This window comes from Neoarius graeffei, chromosome 24, assembly GCF_027579695.1.
Source record: "Neoarius graeffei isolate fNeoGra1 chromosome 24, fNeoGra1.pri, whole genome shotgun sequence".
Lineage (NCBI taxonomy): Eukaryota > Metazoa > Chordata > Actinopteri > Siluriformes > Ariidae > Neoarius > Neoarius graeffei.
The window spans coordinates 27,019,470-27,044,669 of record NC_083592.1 but is presented as its reverse complement, the minus strand read 5'-3'; the positions used below and the strand labels follow the sequence as shown (position 1 = coordinate 27,044,669).

The window sequence follows — 25,200 nt, the reverse complement described above, 5'->3', positions numbered from 1 at the left end:
AAACCGTCCGTTTGTGGGTGATACACGCTGGTGCGGATCGGCTTAATCCCCAATAACCCATACAGTTCGCGCAGTGTTCGTGACATAAACGTAGTGCCTTGATCAGTCAGAATCTCTTTCGGGATTCCAACTCGGGAGATGACGCGGAAGAGTGCCTCGGCAATACTGCGTGCTGAGATATTGCGCAGAGGCACTGCTTCCGGGTATCGCGTTGCATAGTCCACCAGAACTAATATAAAGCGGTACCCTCGTGCTGACCGATCTAATGGCCCGACGAGATCCATCCCAATTCTCTCGAACGGGGTCTCGATTAACGGTAGAGGGCGCAAAGGCGCTTTTGGAATGGCCGCTGGGTTTACTAACTGGCATTCGCGGCATGCCGTACACCACCTACGGACATCGCCGCGAATCCCCGGCCAATAGAAACGGGCCATTATTCGGGCTAGTGTTTTATCCTGCCCCAAGTGTCCGGCCATGGGATTAAAGTGAGCCGCCTGGAATACCAATTCCCGGCGGCTCTTCGGAATTAAAAGCTGCGTGACTCGCTCTTTAGTTTGAGTGTCCTGCGTCACTCGGTATAATCTATCCTTCATAATCGCGAAGTAGGGGAAGGACGGGGTGGCGTTCGGCGGGAGCGTTTGACCATCGATTACTCTCACTTGGTCAAACGCATGCCGCAGAGTCTCGTCTCGCGACTGCTCTAATGGGAAATCCGCGAAGGATTCCCCAAGAGAGAGAGGAGGAGCCGGCGGCTCCTCACTCTGACGCGGAGATGACGTAGACGGCTCTGTGACAGCTGCTCCCGCCAAAGCGACACCGGGACCTCCCCCTGTCAAATGGCAGGACCCACTCTCGACTAGGCGTGTCATTAAACCCCGAAATCCCGGCCAATCAGTCCCCAAAATTAGAGAGTGGGTAAGGCGAGGATTAACCGCCGCCTTTACTATGAATTTTTCCCCTCTGAAAATAATGTGGACCGACACCAAAGGGTAGCTGTGAACATCCCCGTGCACACATAACACCTTCACCCCTTGTGCTCCCCCCAATGCCTCGTTTTGAACCAGGCTTTGGCGAATTGAGGTCTGATTACAACCAGAATCCACCAACGCCTGATATGTAGCCCCTTGGATACTCACCGGTATGCGATACGCTCCGGCCCGATCGAGGGCGGCCTCTGGCGCGTCGGGGATCCGAACCACCGCGCCCACTTCCGTTGCCGTGCACTGCTGTTGAAGGTGGCCCGGCTCCCCGCAGCGCCAGCAAACCGGCCCGGGCTTTCCCTCTGCACCGGTGATCTGGGGCTCACTCACCTGAGGTGGGGGAGAGACAGACACAGAAGGGAGAAACGGGAGGGCACCGCGGGTGCGGCGGGCCGGCTGGGGGGGTGCCGGCCCCCGCCTCCGCGGAGGGGGAATGGGGCGAGGACAGGACACAGGAGGAGGGGGAGAGAGAGAGAGAGAAGAGGAGAGAAGAGAAGATGCCATCTGCTGTCCTGCCGCCGGGACAGCCGCCAGATGATCCTCCGCCAGCTCGACTGCCTGATCCAGCGACGCCGGGCGGTGGCACTGGACCCACTCCGCGGTTCCGGCTGGTAAGCGGGCGATGAACTGTTCCAGTACCACCTGGTCGACGATTCCCTCGGCGTCGCGATCGTTGGCCCTCAGCCACCGCCAGCAGGCGTCCCGGAGCTGCTGGCCGAACGCGAACGGCCGGCCGACTTCCTCCAGTCGCAGCGCGCGGAAGCGCTGGCGCTGTTGCTCCGGTGTGCGCCCCACGCGCTGGAGGACGGCCCGGCGAAGGTCCGCGTAGGCCAGCCGGCGGTCGGCGGGGAGCTGTAGCGCGGCCAGCTGTGCCTCTCCCGTGAGCAGGGGGAGGAGGCGCGCCGCGCGCTGCTCCATCGGCCACCCCGAGGCTTCGGCGACCTGTTCAAACAACGTGATGAAAGCCTCGGGGTCGTCCTGCGGGCCCATCTTGGTGACAATGAGGGGAGACGGGCCCGCGGCCGGAGCGCTGGTGGACCCCGCCGACGCGAGGAGATGCCGGAACGCCTCGCGATCTTCCTGCTGGGCCAGCACCAGGGCTTTGAAGCGCTGCTCCTGCTCCTTTCGGAGCGTGACGAGTGCCTGGTGCTGGCTTTGCTGAGCCGTGGCGAGGGCGTGGATCAGATCGGCGAACGGGGAGGATTCCATGGGGCTGCGGGTTTGGTGCTCCACTGTCCCGGGTTTCGGCACCACTGTAACGACCCTACGTGTGGGTGGAGCACAGAGGACGGCAGGACAGAGATCAGGTTTTATCAACTGGCTTTATTGCCACACTTTTCAGTCTAGCAATACTTCTTACAGAGACACACACACAACTGGCGTCTGGTTCAGGGTTGCGCCCCTCTGCTCTCGCTCTCCCTCCTGATATAGGGCGCAGTCACTGGGAAGACACACAAACAGGTTAATTGCTCTCAGGTGACGTGATTCTGCCACTTACCTTCCCTGACTCCGCCCTCCTGTCACAGACCGGCGCTTGACCACACCCCCGCTGCCACACTAACATACACTCACTGGCCACTCTATTAGGAACCCCCATCCATCTGCTGTTTTATGCCGTTCTCTAATCAGCCGATCCCTTGACAGCAGCACAATGCATCAAATCACGCCGATACAAATCAAGAGCTTCAGTTAATATTCACTTCAAACATCAGAACGGGAAACATTGTGATCTCAAAGTGTGACTTTCTTTCACTGTGGCACTGTGGGTGTTGGTTTGAGCCAAATGGACTGGTTTATTTGAGTATTTCAGAAACTGCTGATCTCCTGGGGTTTTCACACACAACAGTTTCTAGAGTTCACACAGAATGATGCGAAAAATAAAAGACATTGAATAAGTGACAGTTCTGTGGGTGGAAACAAATGCCTTGTTGATAAGAGAGGTCAGAGGAAAATGGCCCGATTGGTTCGAGCTGCCAGGAAGGATATAGTTACTCATAGCAACTCTTTACAACCGTGGTGAGCAGAAAAGCATCTCAGCACACAACAGCAGAAGACCACAATGGGTTCCACTCCTGCAGCCAAGAACAAGAATCTTAGAATCAAGAACAAGTTCCTATTAAAGTGGCCGGTGAGTGTATATTTGTATTATTAACTAATTACTTAGTCTATACACTACCTAAATACTATTTTATATAGCGCTACAGATCAGTTTCGGTCAGGAATGCCTTTGCTATGGCATATATGAATCTGTCATTGTGATCTTATGTAATTTCTTTTTGAGAGAAGGGATTCATACAATGGCACAGAGGTGCAACTGATAGCGTTGCCACCTCACAGCTCTAGAGTCATCTGAGCTTTAAGCACACACAACAATCTCTAGAGTTCACACAGAATGGTGCAAAAAAAAAAAACATCGAGTGAGTGAGTGAGTGAGTGACAGTTCTGTGGATGGAAATAAACGCCTTGTTGATGAGAGGTCAGAGGAAAATGGACAGATTGGTTTGAGCTGCCAGGAAGGATATAGTAACTCATAGCAACTCTACACAACCATGGTGAGCAGAAAAGCATCTCATCATGCAACAGCAGAAGACCACATTGGGTTCCACTCCTGCAGCCAAGAACAGGAATCTTAGAATCAAGAACAAGTTCCTAATAAAGTGGCAGATGAGTGTATATTCTGAAGCTCTACAGCATAGTAAACAGTAATCTTGAGCTATAAAATTATCCTTCATAGTGTGAAGGAAATTTAATAGATGAACATTCCTATTCTCTGTGTTTCTGTGTCCTTGGCTCAACGGCTGGTGATAAGCAGGCTGCCTTGTTTATGTTTCATGTTATGTTATGCCTAACCACGTATTCACTGCGCATCTCAGAACACACCAGGTGCATGCCCTAACAAAAAAACAATATTTAGCTTCAAGGGCAAGCTTCAAGCCAATCACGTGCAGACACGAGCAGTACACAAATGCCTTTAGAGTATAAAAGATAACAGCCACTAAGACACAACTCAGAGTGCACACTCTCGGCATTACCTGAGGTGGTGTCTTCTTTTTCTTTTCCTGTTTTATATCTCTGTTTTATAAGATCTACTATAATAAATAACTGAAAAGACAACTGCTAAGCGTTCTGAAGTGTTTATTAGAAGTTTCCATTACAATAGGCAATGTGGAGATGCTGCGGGGGTCATTATATACTACAGCAGGACGGATTTGCAAGTCTTCCGGCAAAACAGGTGGCCTTAATGATGTCTTTAACGGTTCAACAAAATGAATTAAGTAAAAAAGTAAAATATTAATAATTAATACATAACTAACTCGTTATTATAAGAACACACTTTTTTCTCGAGATAAAATAATTCTCGTTATGATGAGAAAACTGTATTAAAAAGTTATAGCAAGCACAGCTTACGTAAATAAGTGCTTCACAAGAAAAATGTATAGTTTTTAAACATGAGATTCAGTGAACTTTCAATCCAGTGACAATATCCCGCTTCAAAAAGGCTCTCATTTTGCTGTTAAAAAGCTTCGTTTCCATTGCAAACTGGTGCACCGAAGTGCACGTTCTGCATTTGATTGCTTGATTCTGCAGCATGAGGCAAGAAAAGGGTGCAAAAGATATCACAAAGGCCACACACATGCACAGACCGGTTACTTTTAATAGATTTTCTCTTGTTCCTCCAACTTAAATGTATTAAGGCCCGGTCCCACTGCACTTACGGATGCAAAGAGGATGTAAAACGTAAAAAAATCTTTGCCATCCGTTGGAAAACGCTATGCATCCGTTGTGTACTCATTGCATACGTGCTTCATACGCTCTATCCATCGAGCATCCGTCCACTGTGATTTCATCCGCGCAAAAAGTTTTGAGCTGCACAAAACTTTTAGAACGGATGAACTTTCCGCCGTGTACGATGTAAATCCGCGACATATACGAGCAACAAACGTTCTATGTCCGTTATCATCCGTTAAACGTCTGCTGTATCCTCTCTGCATCCTCTGGGCATCCTCGCAACTCACATCCGCTGCAGCTGAAAACGGAAAGAGGGAGGAAAGATAAGGTACATGAAACGTCTATTCATCGTTAGTAGCACGGAAATAGAAAGGATGTAAGCGTATGCATCTCGTATATAAAGTATTCAAAACGGACAAAGCGTTTATATCTGGGATGTATCTCGTATATTTAGGATGTCTAGAGTATGTAGAAGGACACCTAGCGGACAATCGATATTTTGTATAAAAAGGGGGAGAAAATCATCTGGATCTCTCGATGTAGCCGCCAGCACGTCTTTCCGCTTTATGCTGATGGCGTGCGTGCTGCATCCCTTTATATCCGCGGAGCAGACGCAATTCATACCCCCCGCATGCGCAGTGAACGGTCTGCATCCGATATACATCCGCGCAACATCCCCTTTGTTTCCGTTAGGCGTACGTGATGCATCCTCTTCATCCGCTATGCATCCGCTCTTTCTGCTATGCGTCCGCTTCTCAGTTATCACCGGTAACCCCTTCGGAGCTGTCATCCACTTCCATCCGCTTTCATCCACTAGGCTTCCTATGAACATGCGTTTAACATCCCCGCTATATACTACCCACGTCCGTTCTTTTCCGTTCTGTTTTCGCAAATTTTCGCCAATTTTGTCCATTTCTGGAGCGGATGAAAACGGATAGAGCCACCCCCGAAATTTTGCTCGTCCGCTGTGTCCTTTTTGCATACATTTTGTGTCCATCTGCCAGTGGGACCGGGCCTTTAATTTATGTCTCACAAGCTGATCACAAATAACGTATCAGTAAAAATTGCCGTAGGACAATCAGCATTCATGTGCGCAAAGTTTATTAAACAGGATAGCAGGGTGAGAACAGACAGGGTCGATAACAGGAAATCCACAATGAACAAACATCGATCCAAAATATATCATCAGAAAATCAAAAACTAGAAAAAAAAATACAGGCCAAGGTCAAAAGTACCAAAAGACCGAAGCAGAATCTAAACAAAATGAGACAAGGCACAAGGTCAAAAACAGAGTAGCTATTTGGAAAACAAGGCTCAGACCTCACTAGAAAGACTTGGCAAATGGCAAGACTTCGCAAAGTGTTAGCCTGAGTGGTGGAAAAGGACACTGAAATGACAAGCAAACAAAGATGTTCAAAGTTTGGGTGAGGGCACCCTTGGGCTGGATATTACAATAAATTATACTCCTGTTTATTTACACTACCATTCAAAAGTTTGGGGTCACCCAGACAATTTTGTGTTTTCCATGAAAAGTCACACTTTTATTTACCACCATAAGTTGTAAAATGAATAGAAAATATAGTCAAGACATTTTTCTGGCCATTTTGAGCATTTAATCGACCCCACAAATGTGATGCTCCAGAAACTCAATCTGCTCAAAGGAAGGTCAGTTTTATAGCTTCTCTAAAGAGCTCAACTGTTTTCAGCTGTGCTAACATGATTGTACAAGGGTTTTCTAATCATCCATTAGCTTTCTGAGGCAATGAGCAAACACATTGTACCATTAGAACACTGGAGTGATAGTTGCTGGAAATGGGCCTCTATACACCTATGGAGATATTGCACCAAAAACCACACATTTGCAGCTAGAATAGTCATTTACCACATTGGCAATGTATAGAGTGGATTTCTGATTAGTGTAAAGTGATCTTCATTGAAAAGAACAGTGCTTTTCTTTCAAAAATAAGGACATTTCAAAGTGACCCCAAACTTTTGAACGGTAGTGTATTTAACACCTTCTGACCAATCAGATTCAATAATTCAACAGCAGTGCATAGAAAAATCTATGATACAATATCAAATGTGTTTATGACACAACTAGTCATTCACGGAGCATAGACCCACCAAGCAGTTGATAGCTATAATGAAAAAGTATAACTAAAAGATAAAGATGTATGGTGTTTAACATATAAATAAGGCGACGTAGTAAAGGAGCTCCAGTGAAGGAGATTGTGGCTGAAGATGTCTGTGATTAGCTTGACTTTCCTCATGTTAGCACATCAATCTGTAGCTTCTGTAGTTGCATTAAGTACAGGAAGCGGTATAAAAAATGAATATCAAGATGAATGTCATTAGGAATCAAAGCATGTGGTGAGGAAAACAAGAAAGCATCTCTTTTTAAGCTTTTTGCAGGTGTCATGGTCAGTCTTTAGTAGTGTGTAGAAAGAGAGTCCTGCTAATGTACTTGCTCATTGTTTTGGTGATGTATTGCATCTAGCTCACATAGATATACTGGCAGAAGTAATTAGTTACTTCCCTGTAGCCTGCAACGACTTCACATCTGGGTCTCACAAGTCACAGTGTGATCATGACCCACTGTAAGCCTTACACGACCCACCAAGCAGAAGATACCTATAATGAAGAAGTATAACTAAAAGATAAAGATGTATGCTGTCCAGTTTCAACACTGAAAAACAACAACAAAACCAGATATCTTAACTTATAAAAACATGCCAAACTCAGTCAGTTGCGGATGTGTCTAAAATTAGTCACGTCAACTAGTCAGCCAGCATAGACATGCTACAGTATGTTTAATGTTGTGGTTCTTTCACAGACAAAAGGCATCTTCTGTATTATATCATCCATGTTAATAAAAGTCAAAGTCCCTCCCGTGCCAGGAGCTGGTCTTCCCAGGTAGTCTCCCATCCCAGTACTAATCCAGCCCTTAAGGCGCATTGGGCGGCACCGATCTCCGTTTCCATGGCCCTTGGCCTCTCGTCTATACAGCTAGGGATACAGTGGGGGATTAGTCCTCTGGTAACCACAATAGTTTGACTCTCCACTCACATCTGTATTGCAGCGTGCCTTGCCAGACGGCAGTAGGTACCATTTTTATCCCCCGCTGGCCGAAAGGCCCAAAGGAGGATTATGTCGTGGCGATTTCCGTCCATCCGTCCCAGGAAGAGCGCTCACCTTATGAACTCAACTGCTCTCACAATTTTTGGAGGAATTTCACGACACTTGGCAGGATTCTGTGTTATATGTCGGTAATATGCATATTCTAATTTCGTTCAATTCCGTCACATTTTACCAGAGTTACAGCCCTTGGTTAACAAAATTATAATTTGACAATTTCATGAGAGTGTGTTTTCCTTCTGAAATCAACTCCTCTCACAATTTTTGGAGGAATTTCACCAAACTTGGCAAAATGCCTCGTTATATGTCGGTACTATGCATATTGTAATTTTGTTCAATTCGGTCACATTTTACCAGAGTTACAGCCCTTGATTGACAACCTTGTACTTTGACAATTTCATGAAGGTGTGCTTGCCTTCTGACATCAACTCCTCTCACAAATTTGGACGAACTTCTCGAAGCTTGGCAAAAGGCATCATTGTATGACGGTAATACGCATATTGTGATTTAATTTCGTTTCTGAAAACTTTACCAGAGTTTTGAGCCTTGATTAAATAACTTGTACTTTGACAATTTCATGAGAGTATACGTTCTTCTGAAATCAACTCCTCTCACAATTTGTGGAGGAATTTCACCAAACATGGCACATGTTATGACAGTTATACGCAAATTGAAATTTTGTTTAATTTGAGCAGATTTTACCGGAGTTATGCCCTTGATTATTAACAAACTTCTACTTTGCCAATTTCATCAAGGTGTGCTTGCTTTCTGAAATAAACTTCCCTGACAATTTTTATTATCCCCCGCTGGCCAAAAGGCCTGAAGGGGGATTATGTCATGGCGATGTCTGTCCCAGGAAGGGTATTCACCTTCTGAAATCAATTCCTCTCACAATGTTTGGAGGAATTTCATGAAACTTGGCAGGATTCTTTGTTATGTCGGTAATACGCGTATTGCAATTTTGTTCAATTCAGTCACATTTTACCAGAGTTATGGCCTAGTTGCCAATGGGGGATATTGTGCTCTCAGACCACTCTTGTTATTATAATGGTATTTGGTATGACCTGACCGCAAGTAGAACTCACAATCTCCTAGTTGAGAGGCAGATATGCTAACCACTAGGCCAGCTTGCAGTCATACGAGTTAATAGACGAGGTTAAATTTGTCTCTATTTTCATTAGTGGGTTTTGATCTCATTACCATCACCATCATTGCTTCTGCTGGAATGAGCAACTATTAAATTTGAGTCATCTTTTCATCTCATTCTCATTATCTCTAGCCGCTTTATCCTGTTCTACAGGGTCGCAGGCAAGCTGGAGCCTATCCCAGCTGACTACGGACGAAAGGCGGGGTACACCCTGGACAAGTCGCCAGGTCATCACAGGGCTGACACATAGACACAGACAACCATTCACACTCACATTCACACCTACGGTCAATTTAGAGTCACCAGTTAACCTAACCTGCATGTCTTTGGACTGTGGGGGAAACCGGAGCACCCGGAGGAAACCCACGCGGACACAGGGAGAACACGCAAACTCCACACAGTCCACTGGGCTCAAACCCGGACCCTCTCGCTGTGAGGCGACAGTGCTAACCACGACACCACTATAAGTGCCACCCACTTATAGCTCCTAAAGATCTCCCTGAATGTTCACCAGGGCAGGTGAAGAGAACCTCGTCCTGTAGAAACCAGTTCTTTGGTTTTACTCGTAGAGAGAAAGATGAATCGTGTGCAAAAATGTGTTATGGATCAGGAGTCTAGTTACGATTTGCTTGTGTAATAGAGTATAGATTACTTAAGAGCCACATCCTGTCGTTATTTAGATTATTTTTAGTACTTGGGCAGCATGGTGGGCCAGAAGTCAGGTCAAAGTACAAATCGAGAAGGTAAATGAGATAAGGTACAAGGCACAGTGATTGAGGCAAGACTTTTGTGTGTGTGTGTGTGTGTGTGTGTGTGTGTGTGTTATTATGAACTGTCCAGAAAAGACATGGCGTGTAAGCGGGCTTCTGCTGACAGAGAGGAAACACAGCCTAAGCTGATGTGACAACAGGTTCTTGAATGTGCAGGTGTTTGTGTGTTTGAGGCACATGTCGGCAATTTCGCACAATAGAATTAATGCGTGTTGTAATTAATTGCTGATTTGTTCTCAACACTCTTCCACTCAGTTCCTGCATGGGTCATCAAAAGTTTCTATTTCAGTAGAAAGAGGAAACCCTTTTCCCAGAGAAAATCTATTAAACACAGTTTTTCATGGTTCACTGAGCTCAGGGACATTAGTCTGCCGTGGGAGGGTCAGATAAATGTATCTGCTCTGAAAGAGAAGTAGTGCAAGTTCCACATTTCCTTCGAACATGACTAATCTGCCCCGAGGGGCTTTAAAATTGGAACTTAATTATGACTCGGTATGAATTATTCAGTAACCTTTTTATAGCTCTCATGGCCTGCCATGATTTTTGGGGTTGGATTAATTATGAATGTGTCAGGATGGGTTTTCACTCATCTCGAGATCTGTCTGTTGCACTTTATTTATTTATTTATTTATTTATTTTGCAGCAGTATCATTGTTTGCTCTTTCTTTAAATTTTATCATTATCCTTAGAAACATTCGTGCAGAATAAATCAGTTTTCCAAGTGAATTACTGTTTATTTGCTGTGCCCTGAATGCGTTTATATCCGGAGCTTAATCAGAAGGTGTCACAGCTTCATCTGCAGGTTCATCAGAGCTAGAACAGAGCATTTCTTGTAGAAGTGTGGGTCTTCATTTTCGATTTCAGGAATGTAGTCGGGGAGCATGAAGGAAGCAGGGAGTATGCTCTCTCTAGAGTTACTTAAATAATCAGTCACTCTTTGCAACTGTGGTGTGCAGCAAAGCATTTCAGAATGCACAACACATCAAATATTTAGGTGGATGGACTACAACAGCAGAAGGCCACATCAGATTCCACTCCTGTTAGCCAAGAGCAGGAATCCGAGGCTACACTGGGCACAGGCACTTCCAAACTGGACAGTTGAAGATGTCATCTGGTTTGATGAATCTTGATTTCTGTGACATGCAGATGCTACGGTCAGAATTTTATACGCATCAATCCATCAACCCAACCTGTCTTGTGTCAACAGTTCAGGCTGATGGTGGTGGTATAATGGTGTGAGGCATGTGTTTCGACACACATTAGGCCCATTAACACCAATTGAGCATTGTTTGAATGCTACATCTTGTTGCTGCTGATTGTTTCCATCCCTTTATGGTCACATCTTGTAATGGATACTTCCAATATGATTATGTCCATGGTCATCTCAAGTCACAGGTCATCTCAAAATGGTTCAGAGTTCAGCGTACTATGATGCAATCATGTCAACATGTGTTTGTGGACAGATGTACATTTGAATGCACACTCCTATTCATGTCATATACTGTAGACCAGGGGTTCTTTAAGGCCCACCTATTCATACTCGTAATGAGTCGGAGCCCATTAAAAAAAATCCCCAATTATTTTGGCTCATCTATTATATTAGAATCTAATTATTTACTCTAAAGTGTATTAATGGGATGCAACATCACTCCCTGTTACCGATGGGAGGCCAGGAATTAAATAAATGCAATAAAAACAATATGTTTAATTGTAGGTATTGTATTTAAAACTGTATGGATGTGCCATTAGCCAACATAAAACGATGCATGCAGGACATTCAGTTAAAAGGGATTAATGATCCAAAAGTGGAGTCTGGTCCATTAACACAAGAACTTATTGCCATGTTTGTGTTCAGCAAACAAGCAAGTTATTAAAACCAAGAAGTCCACTCAAAAGAAGTGGATATAGAAGCCACTCAATGGGATTAGATCCTTACACGCTATCAAAGAAGGATTTTTCCTATGAGCTGGAAAATTATCCATCTGTTGAGTTCCCCGACATCTCAAACTACCTGGTGCTGCAGACATCGTTCTACACGGACACACAGATGGAAACCTGGAAGAGCATGGAGGAGAGCAACTTTTTATATGTGGCTAGGTTAAAGATCTAGGGATCAGGACACTACAAGATAGACAAATCTAAGTGCAGGAAGAGTGTTTATTCGCAGGCGTGATATTTCCAAAAACAAAAACACAAATGAAAGCAAAGCAGAATCATAAAGCAGAGTATTTAAACAGCATTATAAACATGGCTTGAAACAAATGATGATACTTCGCAACGCCTCTGTGAAAACAGCGTGTGTCTGTATCTGCTGATTTGCACTCAAATCAGTATCAGGTGTTTCCCATAACGACTGCGTCCCAAGAACGTGCACCATGCGCTCCGTGAGTGTGCGCGGCCACTCGAGCTGCGCCAGACTCAAGTGCACAAAGGTGTGACAGTCAAGTGTTCACCTGCTGTGTAACCACAACCTTTAGCTCATGTGTATATCGGCATGCATCGCCACCAAAATGCCTCATTTTCATCGATAACCTATCACAAAACATCGTGAGCTGGAGTGTGACCGTAACTTAATGAGGCGGATGTGACGTTGGATGCAACCCAATAGTTGTACCCTACTACAAGTAAAAATTAGCTTCAACTTGGGGGAAAAAAAAAATCTTGGCCCACTAGATGGTGCTTCGTGGCCCACTAATGGGCTGTGGCCCAGTGTTTGAGAAACACTGCTGGAGACTATCATAACAGAGAAACTGGTAATTTTCCCAGTTAAGAGTACCAATACTTGTACAATCAATAATCACCACAATATCATACATTCCATTAGATAGTCCATCTTTTCATTCAGAGGAATTGGTTCTGTGCCTAATTTACCGGCTGCCATGAAGATTTCATTACATCTCAGAATCAAACCTCTTACACGATGCATTATCATGCTGGAAGTATTCTGCCGCATTCAGTGTAAATAGGATTTCCTGAGTTTGTATTGATTTTTCAAAGCTGTGTTGAATGTTTGAAAGCTTGAAGAAAGAGAACCACTTCAAATTCCTGGAAAATTCAGTACATCCTGAAAAATTGCCACCAAGCTCCTGGCCGTACACCTGTTATTATAAAATTATGTAAATCTTTCCCTTTAAGCCTTAGATAATTTTGCCAGTGTGCTTGTGTTTTCTTAGTCCAGTTATTGTGCATATCAGTAAGATTTTTTTTCTTGAATTATAAAACAAACAATCTTAAAGACAGACCTACTTACGTATTACAACCCCAATTCCAAAATAGGTGGGATGCTGTGTAAACTGCAAATAAAAACAGAATGTGATGATTTGCAAATCATGGAAACCCAATATTTAATTGAAAATAGGACAAAGACAACATATAAAATGTGGGAACTGAGAAATTTTATTGTCTTTTGAAAAATACATGCTCATTTTGAATTTGATGTCAGCAACATATTTCAAAAAAAGTTGGGATAGGGGCACGTTTACCACAGTGTTGCATCACCTTTACTTTTAACAACACTCTGTAAACATTTGGGAACTGAGGAGACCAATTGCTTTAGTTTTGAAAGAGAAATGTTGTCCCATTCCTGCCTGATGTACAATTACAGTTGCTCGACAGCGTGGGGTCTCCTTTGTCATATTTTGTGCTTCATAATGCGCCAAATGTTTTAAATGGGAGACAGGTCTGGACTGCAGGCAGGCCAGTTTAGCACCTGCACGCTTTTACTCTGGAGCCATAAAGTTTTAATATGTGCAGAAAGCAGTTTGGCATTGTTTTGCTGAAAGAAGGAAGGCCTTCCCTGGAAAAGATTTTCTCTGGATGGCAGCATATTGCTCTGAAACATGTTTATATCATTCAGCATTAATGATGCCTTCCCAGATGTACAAGCTACCCATGTCATGTGCACTAATGCACCCTCATACCATCACAGATGCTGGCTTTTGAACTGTGCACTGATAACAAGCCGGATGGTCCCTCTGCTCTTCAGCCTGGAGGATGTGAGGTCCATGATTTCTAAAACAAATTTCTACTTTTGATTCATCAGTCCTCAGGACAGTTTCCACTTCGCCTCAGTCCATCATAAAAGAGCTCGGGTCCAGAGAAGGTAGTGGTTAGGGTGGCCCAAAAAAATCATTTTATAGATATTGTTCAAGACACCCTCTAATTTTTTTTTCCTTTTCCCACAAAGACTTTCCACAAAAACTTTCAGGTTTTTAAACAAAGGGGAAGTGGATGCTCACTGATGCTTCAATTTTGCTGATTTAGCTCATAGACAGCAATGCTTACTGGCAACTCCACACTCATATCCAAAGAAGTTTTTAGTAGGAAACAGGAGGACTGACTTCAGTGACTTGCACATAAACTGTGTAGTGTAACAACAGCTCAGTTTTCTTGTCCACAATTGATATTACTGAATACTGAAACCTTCTAAAGCGTGCTACAAGACACTGCCAAAGATAACAGACAGTGTTTTGGTGGACAAGCTAGGATGGCCACCACAAGACTAGGGAAATTTTCCTTATTGGTTTATGTGAGCTAAATGCACTTACAGTTAGGTACATAAATATTTGGACAGAGACAACATTTTTCTAATTTTGGTTCTGTACATTACCACAATGAATTTTGAACAAAACAGTTCAGATGCAGTTGAAGTTCAGACTTTCAGCTTTGATTCAGTGGGTTGAACAAAATGATTGCATAAAAATGTGAGGAACTAAAGCATTTTTTAAACACAATCCCTTCATTTCAGGGGCTCAAAAGTAATTGGACAAATTAAATAATTGTAAATAAAATGTTCATTTCTAATACTTGGTTGAAAACCCTTTGTTGGCAATGACTGCCTGAAGTCTTGAACTCATGGACATCACCAGACGCTGTGTTTCCTCCTTTTTAATGCTCTGCCAGGCCTTTACTGCAGCGGTTTTCAGTTGCTGTTTGTTTGTGGGCCTTTCTGTCTGAAGTTTAGTCTTTAACAAATGAAATGCATGCTCAATTGGGTTGAGATCAGGTGACTGACTTGGCCATTCAAGAATATTCCACTTCTTTGCTTTAATAAACTCCTGGGTTGCTTTGGCTTTATGTTTTGGGTCATTGTCCATCTGTATTATGAAACGCCGACCAATCAGTTTGGCTGGATTTGAGCACACAGTATGTCTCTGAATACCTCAGAATTCATCCGGCTGCTTCTGTCCTGTGTCACATCATCAATAAACACTAGTGACCCAGTGCCACTAGCAGCCATGCATGCCCAAGCCATCACACTGTCTCCGCCGTGTTTTACAGATGATGTGGTATACTTTGGATCATGAGCTGTACCACACCTTTGCCATACTTTTTTCTTGCCATCATTCTGGTAGAGGTTGATCTTGGTTTCATCTGTCCAAAGAATGTTCTTCCAGAACTGTGCTGGCTTTTTTAGATGTTTTTTAGCAAAGTCCAATCTAGCCTTTTTATTCTTGAGGCTTATGAGTGGCTTGCACCGTGCAGTGAACCCTCTGTATTTACTTTCATGCAGTCTTCTCTTTATGGTAGATTTGGATATTGATACGCCTACCTCCTGGAGAGTGTTGTTCACTTGGTTGGCTGTTATGAAGGGGTTTCTCTTCACCATGGAAATTATTCTGCGATCATCCACCACTGTTGTCTTCTGTGGGCGTCCAGGTCTTTTTGCATTGATGAGTTCACCAGTGCTTTCTTTCTTTCTCAGGATGTATCAAACTGTAGATTTTGCCACTCTTAATATTGTAGCAATTTCTCAGATTTTTTTTCTGTTTTCGCAGCTTAATGATGGCTTGTTTCACCTGCATGGAGAGCTCCTTTGACCGCATGTTTTCTTCACAGCAAAATCTTCCAAATGCAAGCACCACACCTCAAATCAACTCCAGGCCTTTTATCTGTTTAATTGAGAATGACATAACGAAGGAATTGCCCACACCTGCCCATGAAATAGCCTTTGAGTCAACTGTCCAATTACTTTTGGTCCCTTTAAAAACAGGGTGGCACATGTTAAGGAGCTGAAACTCCTAAACCCTTCATCCAATTTTAACGTGGATACCCTCAAATGAAAGCTGAAAGTCTGGACTTTATGTCCATGTCCATTATATAACTATAACTTGAATATGTTTCAGTAAACAGGTAAAAAAAACAAAATTTGTGTCAGTGTCCAAATATATATGGACCTAACTGTACATGCTTAAGACAGCTCCCAACAACAAGACAGGTTCTAGAGAGATTTCATCAGCACCTAAAGGATAAAAGGGATATAAGAAATGGCAGCCTGGCAACATCAGTAGAATTGCTTGGCATTTGGGAAAAGGCAGCCATACAAACAATGCTTAAGAACCATGTCATTGAAAAAATGGAGAACATTCACAAGAACTGGCTTCTGCTGAAAAAGAACAAAGAAAGGAAATTAGAAACCCAACAAAGAAGAGAGCAGGAATTCGTTGAAAACTTAGACTTCCTCTTTGATGTTGCTCATAAGGATGCATTAGCCAAGATCAAAATGAATGAAGATAAAGTTTCTTATAGACCACAGGACAGACAGAAAGATATTTATTGCAAACAAGGATAAAGAGCTGGATAAAAAACAAGAATGAAGAGAAGAACGAGAAAGAAAAGCAGAAGAAAGGAGAAACAGAGCAGCTATGTCAACACCATCTGTGAGCAACTACAAACAAGGAGACCAAGAAGAGTTCCAAACTGAAGACAGCAATTCTGACGTGTCTGATGACCAATACAAGCTAGCAGGAGTGAGGGAAAAGATGCCCAAAAATGCACCAAAAAATATGAAAGCACAGAAACTTGACAGTTGATGTTATTAGTGCACTGGATCGAAACAAGATATCAGATCGTCAAGCGTTATGACTTATGGTACCAATGGCTGCAGCTCTTGGTCACAGCCCAGATTCAGTTCCACTGTCCCGCAGTACGATTCAAAGATCACGCAAGCAAACCAGAAGAGAAGTTGCTGCATCTATTAGAGCTGAATTTGCTCCAACATATCCACTTTTAGTTCACTGGGATGGGAAGATACTTCCAGGGATATCTGGTGGAAAAGATGTTGAAAGGTTGCCTGTGCTGGTGTCTGGTGATGAAAATGAGAAACTGTTGGGGTACCAAAGATGGAAATTGGGAATGCAGAAAATGAAGCAGAAGCTGTTCATCATTTGTTGGTGGAGTGGAACCTCACTGAGAAAATACAGGGTATGTCTTTTGGTACTACTGCTGTCAACACTGGCCGAATAAATGGTGTCTGTGTTCGTCTAGAAAGCAAACTTGGTCATGAACTGTTCTGGTTCGCGTGAAGATGTCATGTGCTGGAACTGGTCTTGTCAAAAATCTTTACTCTGTGCTTTGGCCCTTCAAGTTCTCCAGATATCCCTTTGTTCAAAAGGTTCAATGCTGTTTGGGAAGATGTTGACAAAGAGAGTTTCTCAGGCTTGGAAATACAAGAGGAACTGGAGGACCTCCAGTAAGCCACAGCACGGTTTCTGAAGCAAGTTGGCATTACTGAGCGGGTTAGAGATGACTACAAGGAGCTCATTGAGCTGACCCTGCTTGTTCTTGGAAGTTCACCAGAAAGAATCCACTAGAGAGCACCTGGAGCTCTGCACCGTGCAAGGTGGATGGCAAAGCTTATATATGCCAGCAAGATTTACCTGTTTCATCATCAGAGGGCGGTCAGGTTGACAAAGAAGGAAGAAATGCAGCTTGCCCGATTTGTGCAGTTTGGTGCTCTGGTCTACACAAACGCATGGCTCTCTGCTCCACGTGCTGTTGAAGCTCCTACAAATGACCTGCAGCTCTGGAAAGTTCTCAAAAGATACCAGCTTACTGATCCAGAAACCAGTGCAGCTGCAAGAAAGGTCCTCGAGAACCACCTTTGGTACTTGTTTTATTAGCTCTTTTTGACAACAAGCTTCCTCCTTCAGAAAAGTTGGAGATCTGCAAAGGACTGACCAAGGAATTTGGGGAACACAAAGTCAGAGGGAATGCAGCACTGCTGGAAGACAGTGTCAGCCTTGGAAGCCTTGCATCATCCAGAACCACCAGACTACTGCACCAATTTGATATAAATGACGAATTCCTTGCTCTGCCTCCAGAGGACTGGGAAAACAATGAGAGCTACTGCCAAGGTCAAGACCGACTAAAGAAACCGTCTGTTGTGAATGACATTACCGAACGAGGTGTCAAGCTCTTCCAGGAATACAACACAATGCTTACAAATGACGAGGAAGAAAAGCAGATTGTGTTGCAAGTTGTGGAAGTGCATCGCAAAATAGTCCCCACACAAACCACTAAGAAATCTGCAGTTGAAGCTTTGCAGAAACTGTAACTGTATTAGACATTTATTCAAATATGGACCATTTTATTCATCACTGTTTCTGTTGTTACAAATTTTACAAAGGAACTTTATTCAAATGTATATTTTAGATTTAGTTCATGTTTAAGAAAGATTGTTCTCAATGTTGCAATAAAACAATACGTATAAACTTTCATTGCCAGTGAGCACTCACTTCTATTAAGAATAAAAAGCGGAAATTTTGCCTACATATTTGTGGTAAGAAATGTAACAAATTTGGGGGGTGTCTTGCACTTGAGCAGAATTTTTATTTTTTCACATACATACATGGGCCACCCTAGTGGCAGTGTTTCTGGATATTGTTTATATCTGGTTTTAACTTGCATTTGTGGATGCAGTAATGAACTGTTTTCACAGACGATGGTTTTCTGAAGTGTTCCTGAGCCCATACAGTGATTTCCACTACAGACACCTGTCTGCTTTTAATGCAGTGTCGCCTGAGGGCCTGAAAATCACAGCCATCCAATGTCAGTTTTCAGCCTCGTCTCTTGCATACAGAGATTTCTCCAGATTCTCTGAATCTTTTTAATGATATTATGTACCACAGATGATGTGATCCTCAAATTCTTTGCAATTTTACATTGAGGAACATTATTCTTAAATTGTTGCACTGTTTGCCCACGCAGTCTTTCACAGAGCGCTGAACCCCTCCCCATCTTTACTTCTGAGAGACTCCACCTCCCTGGGATGCTCTTTTTATACCCAATCATGTTACTGACCTGTCGCCAATTAACCCAATTAGGTGTTTTTTTGTTGTTAGCATTACACAACTTTTTCATTCTTTTGTTGCCCCCGTCCCAACTTTTCTGAAATGTGTTGCTGACATCAAATTCAAAATGAGCAAATCTTTTTCAAAAAAAAAAAAATTCTCAGTTTCAACATTTGATATGTTATCTTTGTACCATTTTCAATGAAATACAGGGTTTCCATGATTTGCAACCTATCACATTGTTCTTATTTACAGTTTACACAGCGTCCCAACTTTTTTGGAATTGGGGTTGTATACAGAATAAACCGGTGAATTTCTCAACCCTTCACTGTAAAATCAGGACATTTTCTAGCCTTTAAATAAATTATTCAGAAGCCATTAGCTGGAATTTCCTCCTTTAACAACTTTGTTAATAGGGTGTGGCTCATTGGCAGTTGCTCGGATTCATCTGTAAAATTGACAGTGTGAGGGGAAAAAAAAAAAACATTCCTAACCCTCCATCGTGATTCTCTCTGATGCACAGAGCTCCATAATCTGATATTTTTAAAGAATGAAATTCAGATACAACAAATTGTGTTATAATTTTAAACAGTAATAATTTCTAAAAAGTCAGAAATAGACAATCTCAGACCTGCGCCCTCTGCTTTGAAAGTGACTTTGTAGGCATATCTGCGTTTTGTGAATTAAAAGGACAAAAAGTACTGGACAGCCGTGTACGAGCTCTGCCATATGAGATAAAGTATTTCAGGAATACAGTGAACATGCAAAATCACAACATCGGTTCTCATCCAGAGTTGAAGTAAAAAAATGCTGCCTTCAGCTGTTTCTGTTGAACAGACAGCCCTCAGTGCTAAAGCTTTCACATAATTCAGAAAGGGTAAAGAAAGCGGATTACCATGTCATTTGCAAATTTCATCATAAAATATTAGCACCCTTTCATGGTTGTCAAGTGTTGCTTAGTGTTGTGCATGATGGAGCCAAGGTGCACCATTTTACTTTATATTTTGAAAATAAAAAGGTAGTAACACAATAAGAAGACCGAGTCATATCCCCCACCCTATATACCAGCTATATACCAAGTTTCAAGATATTATCATGTCACGGTGAAGGAGCGCGTTTGCAATTCGAACATCGAACTTTTAGCAGTGAGTTTGCATCCTTTCTACTTACCGAGGGAGTACACCTGTGTAGTAGCGGTGGTAACGTATGTTCCGTCGTCAGCTGATGCTGACGTTGCATGTGACGTCATCAACTCTGTCACTGCCAGACTACTCACTCAGTATCCAAATGCATTAATAGTAATTTCAGGGGATTTTAATCACGTCTCTCTCTCTCTGCAACTCTTCCAACTTTTCAACAATATGTAGACTGCCCTACTAGAGAAAATAAAATACTGGACTTATTATATGCAAATGTGAAGGATGCATATAGTTCTAGCGCTCTACGGGTCACGGGCCACGGGTCCAGATGGCATCAGTCCCGGGGTCCTGAAATCCTGTGCAGACCAGCTGTGCTGGATCCCACACAGAGGTGGAAAAACCCGGGTGCAGAAAGTAAAAACCCTGCCACATTTTTGCTCCAGCCAATTCAATGAACCAGCTGATCCTAATTACCACATCCCCTAAGCCAGGTTGATGAGCTAATTGGTGAAATCACCTGTGTTGAGAGCACAGGCAGAAGGAAAACCTAAGCAGGACTTTTACTTTGTCAATCCAGTTTTTCCACCTCTGATCCTACAGCACCTGTTCAACCTCAGCCTTGGGCAGGGGAAGGTGCCTGTGCTGTGGAAAACATCTTGCCTTGTTCCAGTTCCAAAGAAGCCTTTTCCATCGGTCCTTAATGACTACAGACCAGTTGCCTTGACATCGCACATCATGAAGGTGTTGGAGAGACTGGTCTTGGCCCATCTAAGACCACAGGTGACCTCCTCCCTGGACCCCCTACAGTTTGCCTACTGTCCCAAGGTGGGGGTGGAGGACGCCATCATATACCTGCTCCAGAGAGTTCACTCTCACCTGGACAGAGCAGGCAGCACTGTGAGAATCATGTTTTTTTTTTTTATTTCTCCAGTGCATTTAACACAATTCAGCCTGGACTGCTGGGTGAGAAGCTGCAGAGGATGCAGGTGGACACAACCATCACCTCCTGGATTATGGACTACCTCTCAGATAGGCCACAGTTTGTGTGGCTTGGGGGCTGTGTGTCTGAGCAGGTGACCAGCAGTACAGGAGCACCTCAGGGGACTGTTCTATCCCCTTTCCTCTTCACACCCTACACCTCTGACTTTCAATACAGCTCAGAGTCTTGTCATCTGCAGAAGTTCTCAGATGATTCTGCATTAGTGGGGTGTGTCGGGGGGGAGAGGAAACAGAGTATCGGCAGATGGTGGACCGCTTTGTGGAGTGGTGTGGTAACAACCACCTGCTCTTGAACGTGGCCAAGACTAAAGAGATGGTGGTGGATTTTAGAAGAAACAGGGCCAAGCCAAACACCATCACCATTCTGGGCAAGGAGGTATAGGTGGTAGAGAACTATAAATATCTAGGGGTGCATATTGACAATAAATTGGACTGGAAATGCAACACTGAAGCTGTCTACAAGAAGGGTCAGAGCAGGCTCTATTTCTTGAGGAAACTGAGGTCTTTTAATGTGTGTACTAAGTTGCTACAAATTTTTTATCAGTCTGTGGTGGCAAGTGCAATTTTCTTTGCTGTCATCTGCTGGGGTAGCAGTATCAGGGCAAGTGATTCTAACAGACTAAACAAGCTGATTGGAAAAGCAGGCTCTGTGCTGGGGACTACTTTGGAACCCTAGGCTACGTTCACACTGCAGGCTGAAGTGACTCAAATCCGATCTTTTCGCCCATATGTGACCTGTATCCGATCTTTTATTGACAATATGAACGACACAGATCCGATTTTTTCAAATCCGACCCAGGCCGTTTGGATATGTGGTGCTAATTCCGATTCCTATCCGCTCTTTTCATATGCGACTTCAGTCTGAACCGCCAGGTCGCATTCATCCGACTTACACGTCATCAACAAGCCACAAACGTCACTATTCTGCGCTGAAGTAGGCGGCGGGTCTCTCAAAAAAGTTACAACAACATGGCGCATAATCACGGGCGCAGATAGAGGGTGGGACGAGTCATATTTAAATTCACCTCGTTCGGTCCCCCCCACTTATAGGGAGGAAAAAACGTCTATGCTGTCTTTCTTTGCATAAGGCAAACCTCACGGAAAAATCAAAAGACTAATTACCATTCGGTTTATTGAGGTGCACAGCAGTGTATACATATAGTTGCAACAACTCACATAAAACAAAACAAAGACTGATATTCGGTTGGTTGAGCTGCGCAGACTGCACAGGTTGCGAGCTCGACCTTGGTTGCTATGGTTACTAACAACAAGTTTGACAGGCATATCGGGGTTGGGGTTGGTTTGCTGGCAGCTTTGTCCCCCCCCAGTTTTTTGTCCCCCCCAGTTCAAAAAACGTATCTGCGCCCCTGCGCATGACATCAATGTGAGGGACGCTTCGGGCTGTGAAGGTTCTGAATCTTCTCAATGGAAGGACGCAGAGGTTAGGGAGCTGATTTCCATTTGGGGGGATGCAGCTATTCAACCTAGATTGGATGGGTCATACCGCAACCGGGCGGTTTTACTTCCGTAAACACTGGCCATGCTCACTGCGTGTGACGTCGTCGTATCCTGCAGTGCGCATGCGGAACACTTTTAGGTCGCTTTTCGTTCATACTGAGGATCACATACAAGTCGCATATATTTGTTAATGTGAACGACCTCACAAAAAAAATCGGATTTCACAAAAAAATCGGAATTGAGCATTAAGCCTTGCAGTGTGAACGTAGCGCTAGAGTTGGTGGTGGAGAGGAGAATGTTACAGAAATTGTTAAACATTATGGACAATGCATCACATCCTCTACACAGTACACTGGCAAAGCAAAAAAGTGTTTTCAGTTGGCGGCTTCACCAGCTCAGTTGCAGTTGGGGCAGATATAAGAGGACTTTCTTACCCACAGCAATAGCACTTTATAATGACTCTTCTCTGAGCAGAGAGAGATGACATTTTTTAATCTAAAATGTTGATGCATAGTACTGTGTTATGCCTCACTAAGCAGTTACAGTCTCATTTGCTACTTGGATATGTGTGTGTCTTGACAGCTACCTCACCTCTGGCTGTGTTTTGTGGTTGAATGTATTTGTGCTTATTTATTTGTGTATTGTATGTGTGTTTGTTGTACAGTATATGTTTTTAAGGCTGCTGAAACAATGGAATTTCCCTCTGGGATGATTAAAGTATATCTAATCTAATTATTTGTCACATTCTTCAAGTTTTGCTGCAGGAAACCAACCCTACTTCTTTACACTGACTTCAGCAGCTCATGGCATAAACCCACCGGACCTTTGGTCCAGGTGAGCTAAAAATTAAAATTTCTCCTCACATTTCTTCGCATCAAAAGGCACGTACATTACTTAACACATATACCAACTTTCAAGACCATACCACTCAGTTTTTAAGTTCTGCTCCGGAAACAAAACCTACCCCTAAGACTAAGCTGAGTCACTAAGTCTGAAATTGGTTCCATGGAAACATGAAAAATAAATTTCTCAAATTTCTTAGTATGAAAAGGCACATCTACATAATTTTGTTAAAATGTATACCAAGTTTCAAATCCGTATCATGAATAGTTTTGGATATATGCTCCGGAAACGAACACTGCTCTTAGAAACTAAGCCAAAATCAATTTATTAGATAGAGATTAGATTAGATAAAACTTTATTGATCCCTTTGGATGGGTTCCCTCAGGGAAATTAAGATTCCAGCAGCATCCTTACAGATAAACAAAGAAAAGAAATAGAGAAAACTTCTAGATAAATTAAAATTAAGTATTTACATATACAAATATAAAAAGAATAAGATATGAGGAAGAGAGGAAGGGGGGAAGGAGGGGGGAAATGGTGGGGAGAAGGGGGGGCAGCGGCAGGAGAGATATTGCACATTATATTGCACATTGTCCATTATTGCTTATTGTTAGGCTAGGCTACTGCTCCTTCCCATCCTCTGCCTTCCTGTTACCCCTCCTCCCCTCCAGAGAGGAGTTGTACAGTCTGATGGCATGAGGGACAAAGGAGTTTTTAAGTCTGTCCATCCTGCACTTGGGAAGGAGCATTCTGCCACTGAACAGGCTTCTCTGGTTGCTGATGACGGTGTGCAGAGGGTGACTGGCATTGTCCATGATGTTCAATAGTTTGTGTAAATTTTTATGTCAAAATTTGAAAAATACCAGAGGTTTAAGCTGTGATACATAAAAGGTAGGGTGAACACGTCACATGGTGAATGGTAATGCCAGTCTAACAGAACAAGGATTGATTACCTTCTTGATAAGGAAGGGTCCAAGGAACCTGGGTGTCAGCTTGCGAGAGACGGCCCTAAGTGGCAGGTGGTGTATGGAGAGCATAACTCGTTGACCCACTCAGTAGGTGGGTGCCTTGGTGTGACATTTGTCAGCCTGCTTCTTGGATGCGAGTGTGGAGCGAATAAGTCTTCTCCAGGCCAATGCCCACTTTCTCCTGCAGCAGTGTATAAAGGCCTGGGCTGATGGTACGACGACCTCCTCCTGGCTGGGGAACAGTGGTGGTTGGTACACTAGTGAGCACTAGAATGGACAGAGACCTGTGGCAGAGGAAGGGAGAGTGTTATGTGCGTATTTGATCCAAGGTAGGTACTTGCTCCAAGAACTGGCATCCCTGGACACCATGCACCTGAGTGCAACCTCCAAAGCCTGGTTAGCCTGTTCTGCCTGGCCGTTGGTCTGTGGGTGGAAGCCTGAGGAGCGACTACAGGTGGCCCCGATGAGTTTGCAGAAGGCTCTCCAGAACTGTGCAGTGAACTGAGGACCCCGGTCAGAAACTGTGTCAGTAGGCAGACCATGTAGGCAGAAAACATGGTGGATGAGTAGTTCTGTGGTCTCTTTGGCTGAGGGGAGCTTGGGCAGAGGAATGAAATGGACGGTCTTAGAAAAACGGTCCATGACAGTGAGGATGCATGTATTGCCACCTGAGTTGGGGAGTCCGGTGATGAAGTCCAGGGCAATGTGAGACCAAGGTCGATGTGGAGTCGGAAGGGGTCTTAGTAAGCCAGCAGGGGATCGATTGGCTGTCTTGTTCCAGGAGCATGTGTCGCAGGCTGCCACGAACTCCTGGATGTCCTCCTTGATGAATGGCCACCAAAAGCACTGCTGGATGAGAGCCAGGGTTTGGGCGGCTCCCGGATGACAGGCCAGCTTGGAACCGTGACCCCACTGTAGCACCTGAGCACATGATGGGGAACAAACAGATGGTTACGAGGAA

General features: G+C 43.8%; 1 protein-coding gene across 4 annotated transcripts in view; it reads left to right on the top strand.

Moving 5' to 3' along the window:
• The window catches only part of mctp1a (multiple C2 domains, transmembrane 1a), a 393,574-nt gene that overhangs the window by 210,492 nt on the left and 157,882 nt on the right, over positions 1-25,200 (top strand). The window lies entirely within an intron of this gene.